The 8,580-nt window shown below is 50.4% G+C and overlaps 1 pseudogene; it reads left to right on the top strand.

Moving 5' to 3' along the window:
• The first annotated feature begins 3,343 nt into the window (after nt 1-3,343).
• LOC149463636 (Nuclear RNase P) lies at nt 3,344-3,739 on the top strand (annotated as a pseudogene).
• Nucleotides 3,740-8,580: the final 4,841 nt, after the last annotated feature.

Genomic DNA, 8,580 nt, shown 5'->3' on the forward strand with positions numbered 1-8,580 from the left:
CCTTCAGACTTTTAAAGGGCTTTATTTCCTCATTACACTTCCTGACTACCTATCACAGTTTCGGAGGCCCTGGAATTCCAGAATAGCACCAAACCCCCCCAAATGACCCCTTTTTGGAAAGTAGACACCCAAAGGAATTTGATAAGAAGCATGGTAAGTATTTTGAAGATCTCATTTGTTGCCACAAGTTTTTGGAAAATGAAGAAAGAAAATAAAAACATATTTTTTCTTTTCTTTTTTATATTTCAAAACCTTGTGAGAAAAAATGAGATCTGCAAAATACTTACCATGCCTCTTTTTAAATTCCTTGGAGTGTCTACTTTGCAAAAAGGGGTCATTTGGGGGGGTTGGTGCTATCCTGGCATTTCAGGGCCTCCGAAACTGTGATAGGTAGTGGGGAAGTGAAATTAAGAAGTTACGCACCTTCAGGCTTTCAAAGTGGTCATTGGATTTCAGGCTCCTGTATGTGGCTAGGCTCCCAAAAAGTGTCACACGTGTGGTATCCTCATACTCGGTAGAAGTAGCAGAATGTATTTTGGGGTGTAATTCCACGTATACCCATGGCTTGTGCAAGAAATAAATCATTTAAATTACAATTTTGTGTAAAAAAAAAAAAAAAGTTTTTGTCATTTTCTAGAAACTTGTGGAAAAAAAATCTTCCATGGACACAATGGGGTTTATTTATTAAACCTGGTTGACTCAGAATCTTGTCCACTTCTGCATAAAAACCAATCAGCTTCCAGGTTTTATTGCTGAAGCTTAACTGAACATGCTAAGGTAGAAGCTGATTGGCTACCATGCACAGGTGCCCAAGATTCTGAGTCAACCAGGTTTAGTAAATAAACCCCAATATGTCTCTCAGCAGATAGCTTAGGGTGTCTGCTTTCCGAAAAGGGGTCATTTGGGGGTGTTTGTACTATCCTGGTATTTTAGCACCTCAAGAGATGTGATGGGCGGTCAGAAAGTAAAAGCTGTGTAAATTTCAAATTATCTATACCATAGTTTGTAGACGCTATAACTTTCACACAAAGCAATCAATATACACTTATTGGGATTTTTTTTACCAAAAACATGTAGCAGAATACATTTTGGCCTAAATTTATGACTAACTTTGAGTTTACAATATATTTTTTATAGCTGAAAGTAGAAAATATTGTTTTTTTTCAAAATTTTCGTGATTTTTTTGTTTATAGTGCAAAAAATAAAAAGCACACAGGTGATCAAATACCACCAAAAGAAAGCTCTATTTGTGTGAAAAAAAGGACGTAAATTTTATTTGGGTACAGCATTGCATGACCGTGCAATTATCATTTGAATTAGTGCAGCGCTGTATAGCAAAAAAAGGCATAAATTACAGTATCTATACCATAGTTTGTAGACGCTATAACTTTCACACAAAGCAATCAATATACACTTATTGGGATTTTTTTACCAAAAACATGTAGCAGAATACATTTTGGCTTAAATTTATGACTAACTTTGAGTTTACGATATATTTTTTATAGCTGAAAGTAGAAAATATTGTTTTGTTTCAAATTTTTTGTGTTTTTTTTGTTTATAGCGCAAAAAATAAAAAGCGCACAGGTGACAAAATACCACCAAAAGAAAGCTCTATGTGTGTGAAAAAAAAGGACGTAAATTTTGTTTGGGTGCAGCATTGCATGACCGTGCAATTATCATTTGAATTAGTGCAAACAGCAAAAAAAGGCCTGGTCATTAAGGGGGGTAAATCCTCAGGAGCTCAAGTGGTTAAAAGAAATGGACTTTACAGATTATGTACATCAGGACTTTTGAAATGTGAAAAATAATAATCATTTTATTTCATATAACATTGACAAGCACACCATATGTGAGGCTTGATAGCGCCACTCTGAGGCCAGATATGCAAGCTAGATCACCCCTCAGACTTGGGAATGAAGGGAGCAGCGCCCTTAATCCGCTCCAGTACCTAGGATGAGATAAGAGAGTGTAGAGGCCGCTCAGGACCAGTCCCAGAGTCCAACATGTATGTGTAGAGTGCCCTCAGCACCGTGCCACCCCCCCCCCCCCCCCCCCCACAATGAATTTCAACCCATCCATCGGGGGCTTAGTCACAGAGGCGCTACTAATTATAAATAAAGCTGCTTCCATCAGAGGGCACACGTGGCTCCACCTCCTCTATTACCAGCGGGGTGACAGCTCACCTTTGTCGTCTTTGTTACCCTCCTCCTCCACATCTCCCTCCGAGCTCCCAGTCACTACCTGGGAATCAGCACAGGACACCGCCATCTTACTCATCCAACACTATTTCCTCTCCGACGCCGGAAGCCTGAGTGCCGCCATTTTGCTACACCTCCTCCAACACTACTTCCTCTCAGGTGCCGAACGCCTGCTGGCAACCATCTTGCTGCAGCTCTTACAACATTACTTCCTCACAGTGGTCGGAAAACTGCGAGCGGCCATCTTCCTACACCTCTTCCAACAATACTTCCTCTCAGACCCCGAACGCCTGCTGGCTGCCATCTTGCTACACCTCTTTCAACACTTATTTCCTCACAGACGTCGGAAAACTGCGAGCGGCCATCTTCCAGCACTACTTCCATTCAGACGCCGGTGTGAGTCTCACCTCTGCAGCTGCAAACAGCTGCCTGAGCGCCGCCATGATGGAAACAGAGGTGACCCGGAAGTAGAAAGGAGGGCAGCCTGTCCCTTCAGGTGTCCTCAACCCACAGAGCCCCGCCTCCTCTATGAATCCGCCTCCTGTTAACCTCCACTAGGTGGAGACCCACCCCTTCCATCACGGCGGATGATGATTCTGACCCCGCCTCTTCACCCCCTCGAAGAGTTCTACACCCTTCTTCTCCCCCTAAGCGGAGTTTCGGTCCTTTCCCCACCCTCATTTAGATAGGTACAACGCCCCCACGTTTATGAATCTGAAAACCACGCCCCCTAAAAAGTTCAATGGGAGGAAATAGGGATGCAGCCCCAAGGCTTTGCCGCCCCGCCTCCATGCTCTGAAGCCACGCCCCCATGCTTTGAAGCCACTCCCCCGTGCTGTGAAGCCACGCCCCCATTTGCTGCAGCCACGCCCCCTTTTTCTGAGTGGTGGTTGGCAAAGTCCCCGCCTCTCTTATTTACATAAATGTCGCAAAGGATTGTGGGTATGTCGGTGTGCGATCCAGGGATGAGGGCTGAGGGCTGTGTGTAATGTATGAGTACGGTATTCGGTGTAGGTATACATCTACACATACATCAGAGCAGACACGTCTAGGAATAAAGGGATTGAGATGGGCGGGCTCTCCGTGACCTGACCCTCACAGATCCTGGAGCAGTTTATAAAGACAAAGGTAGACTATAGCAATAAGGTGAAGGAAGCTCACTACTGAGGTGCCGTATATGTCACTCCTGCTTGGGAGCGGCATCAATGCCACACCTTGGGAATAGGTCTTAGACTTGAGCAAGCCAGTCACTGCCCTCCCAGGGCGTCACCCAACCCCTCATGGGTGAGTGAGTCTCCAAACATTCCAGGTTGCATCCAGCACATGACACCGCAAGCGAAGCTGGGTTAGTGCTTGGGGAATCAAGGTGTGCGGATCCCAGTTCATGGGGCCCCCCCTCGGTTCTGACCCCACCCAGCAGATGTCGTCATGTTGAACGTTGGGAATAGGAGACTCATGGCTGGCAGAGCAAGTCTAATGTGTGAGATGAGAGTGGCTTGTGTGGGTGCTGCAGAACCCAATTCAGACTGCTCTCTCCTTCCCTCACCAGAATTTTACTGCGTGGGGGTACCACACGACCCGATTCAGACTATCCCCAACCCCATCTTTATTACACTCTGCCACGGCTTGTGGGTGCGCCACACGACCCAATTCAGACTACTCTCTCCCCTCCCTCATTATACTCCGCCACGGCTTGTGGGGGGTGCTACAGAACCCAATTCAGACTACTCTCCATTGCCCCACCCTCATTACACTCCACCACGGCTTGTGTGGGTGCCACATGACCCAATTCAGACTACTCTCCCCTCCCTCATTATATTCCGCCACGGCTTGTGGGGGGTGCTACAGAACCCAATTCAGACTACTCTCCCCTCCCCCACCCTCATTAAACCCCGCCATGGCCCGTGTGGGTGCCACATGACCCAATTCAGACTACTCTCCCCTCCCTCATTATACTCCGCCACGGCTTGTGGGGGGTGCTACAGAACCCAATTCAGACTGCTCTCTCCTCCCTCACCAGAATTTTACCACGTAGGGGCACCACGCGACCCGATTCAGACTATCCCCAACCCCACCTTTATTACACTCTGCCACGGCTTGTGGGTGCGCCACACGACCCAATTCAGACTACTCTCCCCTGCCCCACCCTCATTACACTCCGCCACGGCTTGTGTGGGTGCCACATGACCCAATTCAGACTACTCTCCCCTCCCTCATTATATTCCGCCACGGCTTATGGGGGGTGCTACAGAACCCAATTCAGACTACTCTCCCCCACCCTCATTAATCCCCGCCATGGCCCGTGTGGGCGCCACATGACCCAATTCAGACTACTCTCTCCTCCCCCACCCTCATTATACTTCGCCGCGACAAAACCACTTCTTCGGTTCCAAGACCTTCCATTCTCAACCAGTGTTCCATGGAACCCTGGGGGCTCCTCCAGAAGTTAAGGGTCCTTTAAATTGTGGCTGAATCTGATGGTGCCTGAATAGTTCTGGACCCAATGCCTATTTGAAGAGCCAATGGCAGGACACCAAGGATCTTTTTAGCGGTCTGTAAGAGTGGTGTGAGGGATTTCCGGCACGAAGAATCGCGATTGGTAACGTGCATGCGCAAAGGAGATTCTGCAGAAGAATTGGTTGTGCGCAGGCGCGCAGGAATGCGCGTTCGCATGCATGCACACACACGGCGAAGATTGGCGCCAGATGGGCCATTTAACTAGTTGCCGACCGCAGATAGCCGAATGACGGCTGCACTGCGGCCAGCCAGTTCTGGGTGGACGTCATATGACGTCCTCCCAGAACGCGCTCTCCTGCGCGCCCCAGGGGGCGCGCACCCGGCGATCTCCGTGATCGCTGTGTCCTACGGACACAGCTGATCACGTGATGTGGTAAAAGGCCAATCACAGCGGCCTTTTACCATGTGATCAGCGGTGTCCAATGACGCGCTGATCAGAGGGAAATGCAAGTGCCGGTTCTCGGCTGCACTTTCCTCAAGCTGTCAGATTGTGAGGAAAGTACTGCCGAGAACCGGCAGTTGTCAGAGCGAGGATCGGCACCGATCATCAGGGCACTGATGATCAGTGCCCTGATGATCGGTGCCCAGCAGTGCCACCCGCAAGTTCCGCCCACCTGTGCCCAGCAGTGCGCCCACTAGCTCCGCCCACCTGTACCCAGCAGATCACCCACCTGTGCCCAGCAGTGCACCCACCTGTGCCACTCTGCAGTGTCACACACCTGTGCCCATAAGTGCCACCCACCTGTGCCCACCCACCTGTGTCCACCCACCAGTGCTGCCCACCAGTGCCACCCACCAGTGCAGCCCAGCAGTGCTGCCAGTCAGTGCCCAGCGGTTGTGCCAGTCAGTGCCGCCAGTCAGTGCCCAGCAGTGATGCCAGTCAGTGCCGTCTATCAGTACCCATCATCAGTGTCACCTATCAGTGCCGCCTATCACTGCTGCATATTAGTGCCGCCTATCCGTGACACCTCATTAGTGCTGTCTATCAGTGCCGCCTATCCGTGCCACCTCATTAGTACTGCCTATCAGTGCCCTTTAGTGCTGCCTATCAGTGCCTATCAGTGTTGCCTATTAGTGCCCATCAGTGCTGCCTCATCAACGCACATCAGTGAAGGAGAAAAATTACCCGTTTGAAAAATTTTATAATAGAAACAAAGAAACTTTTTTTTTTTTCAAATTTTTTGCACTTTTTTTATTTATAGCGCAAAAAGTAAAGTGCCCAGTGGCAATTAAATACCACCAAAAGAAAGCTCTATTTGTGAGAAAAAAATTATCAAAATTTCATATGGGTACAATGTTGCATGACCGCGCAATTGTCAATCAAAGTGCGGCAGCGCTGAAAGCTGAAAATTGGCCTGGTAAATAAGGGGGTATAAGTGCCTGGTAGGCAAGTGGTTAAGGAGTGCCTCTGCTCAGATTCAGTGCTGACTGGTCTTCAGCTCCCCTGTGTCCTGCTTCTTCCTGTACAATTCCTTTGTTGCTGACCCGGCTTGTTCCTGACCCAACTCCGATTACTCTCCTACTCCTGGCTCCTGACTTTGGCTTCTCCTTCTGATTCTGTATCGCGCTGCCCGATTGTTATGACCCTGGCTATCCTATGACTCTGCTCCAGTCCTGTGTCCTTGCTACCTACCTTGCTCTGCTGCACATCTGGCAATCCACTGAACCTGCCTGGTCTATCTTTACGGTGCCCAAATCAGGGGATACTCAGCCTATCAAGGTCATCATCTGCAAGAGCCGCAAGCAACAACCACTGGTGCTCTTGTCCCCCTGGTCCCTAGACACCTTCTGTTCCAACCTCAGCGGGGTCAGAGTTAGTGACACAAGTGAGGCCGACCTCGTCAATTCAGTCTCCCATCAGGTACGTGACAAGTGCTATGGAACGTGGAAATGTGGATTGTCCAAGAGCAGGATGTGGGCGTGTGAAAGTGGCACCATCCTGTCCTAGTTACATAACCCCATTGTTGGTGTCAGGAAACCTTTATAGTCGTTAGCTCCTCCATTTACATCGGCTGATAGTGTGAATTGTCGTCAAATCGCCGGGGCATTATATGTGGTAGTAAGATGGTGAAGAAGGCCACCCACCCAGTGGTGTATTTAGGTTTTGTGCTGCCCTAGGCAACACAAACATCGTCCGACCCACGGACACCGACTAACACCAACCCCCCTCTTGTCCCTCTCGTGGAGAAAGCCTGACATTGACCAACAACACCCTGCCCCCCACCTGGGAGAGCCTTCCACTACCACCCCCCACCCTGGCAATAGGAAGAAAGATACTCATCTTCATCTCCGGACATCCCCGGGAACGAGAATCAGGCTCTACATACACCATTAACTACTTCCAGTCCGGACACTTTCACCCCCTTCCAGTCCAGACACTTTCACCCCCCTTCCAGTCCGGACACTTTCACCACCCTTCCAGTCCGGACACTTTCACCACCCTTCCAGTCTGGACACTTTCACCCCCCTTCCAGTCCAGACACTTTCACCCCCCTTCCAGTCCGGACACTTTCACCCCCCTTCCAGTCCGGACACTTTCACCACCCTTCCAGTCCGGACACTTTCACCCCCTTCCACTCCGGATACTTTCACCCCCTTTCACTCCGGACACTTTCACCCCCTTTCACTCCGGACACTTTCACCCCCTTTCACTCCGGACACTTTCACCCCCCTTCCAGTCCGGACACTTACACCCCCCTTCCAGTCCGGACACTTTCACCCCCCTTCCAGTCCGGACATTTTCACCACCCTTCCACTCCGGACACTTTCACCACCCTTCCACTCTGGATACTTTCACCCGCTTTCAGTCCGGACACTTTCACCCCCCTTCCAATCCGGACACTTTCACCCCCCTTCCAGTCTGGTCACTTACACCCTTCCAGTCCGGACACTTACACCCTTCCAGTCCGGACATTTACACTCTTCCAGTCCGGACACTTTCACCCCCCCTTCCAGTCTGGACACTTTCACCCCCCTTCCAGTCCGGACACTTTCACCCCCCTTCCAGTCCGGACACTTTCACCCCCCTTCCAGTCCGGACACTTTCACCCCCCTTCCAGTCCGGACACTTTCACCACCCTTCCAGTCCGGACACTTTCACCCCCTTCCACTCCGGATACTTTCACCCCCTTTCACTCCGGACACTTTCACCCCCTTTCACTCCGGACACTTTCACCCCCCTTCCAGTCCGGACACTTACACCCCCCTTCCAGTCCAGACACTTTCACCCCCTTTCACTCCGGACACTTTCACCCCCTTTCACTCCGGACACTTTCACCCCCCTTCCAGTCCGGACACTTACACCCCCCTTCCAGTCCGGACACTTTCACCCCCCTTCCAGTCCGGACATTTTCACCACCCTTCCACTCCGGACACTTTCACCACCCTTCCACTCTGGATACTTTCACCCGCTTTCAGTCCGGACACTTTCACCCCCCTTCCAATCCGGACACTTTCACCCCCCTTCCAATCCGGACACTTTCACCCCCCTTCCAATCCGGACACTTTCACCCCCCTTCCAGTCTGGTCACTTACACCCTTCCAGTCCGGACACTTACACCCTTCCAGTCCGGACATTTACACTCTTCCAGTCCGGACACTTTCACCCCCCCTTCCAGTCTGGACACTTTCACCCCCCTTCCAGTCCGGACACTTTCACCCCCCTTCCAGTCCGGACACTTACACCCCCCTTCCAGTCCGGACACTTACACCCCCCTTCCAGTCCGGACACTTTCATCCCCCTTCCAGTCCGGACACTTTCACCACCCTGTAGAAGAAGATGAAAGAGAGCGCACAAACCTTATTACCCGGCGTGCGTTCCACTGCCACCTGCAGGCGGCCTACAGTATTTAAGCCATTACTGTAA

The sequence above is a fragment of the Staurois parvus genome, unplaced genomic scaffold (genome assembly GCF_062004578.1).
Source record: "Staurois parvus isolate SC_StPar_1 unplaced genomic scaffold, SC_StPar_1.0 ptg000154l, whole genome shotgun sequence".
Classification (NCBI taxonomy): domain Eukaryota; kingdom Metazoa; phylum Chordata; class Amphibia; order Anura; family Ranidae; genus Staurois; species Staurois parvus.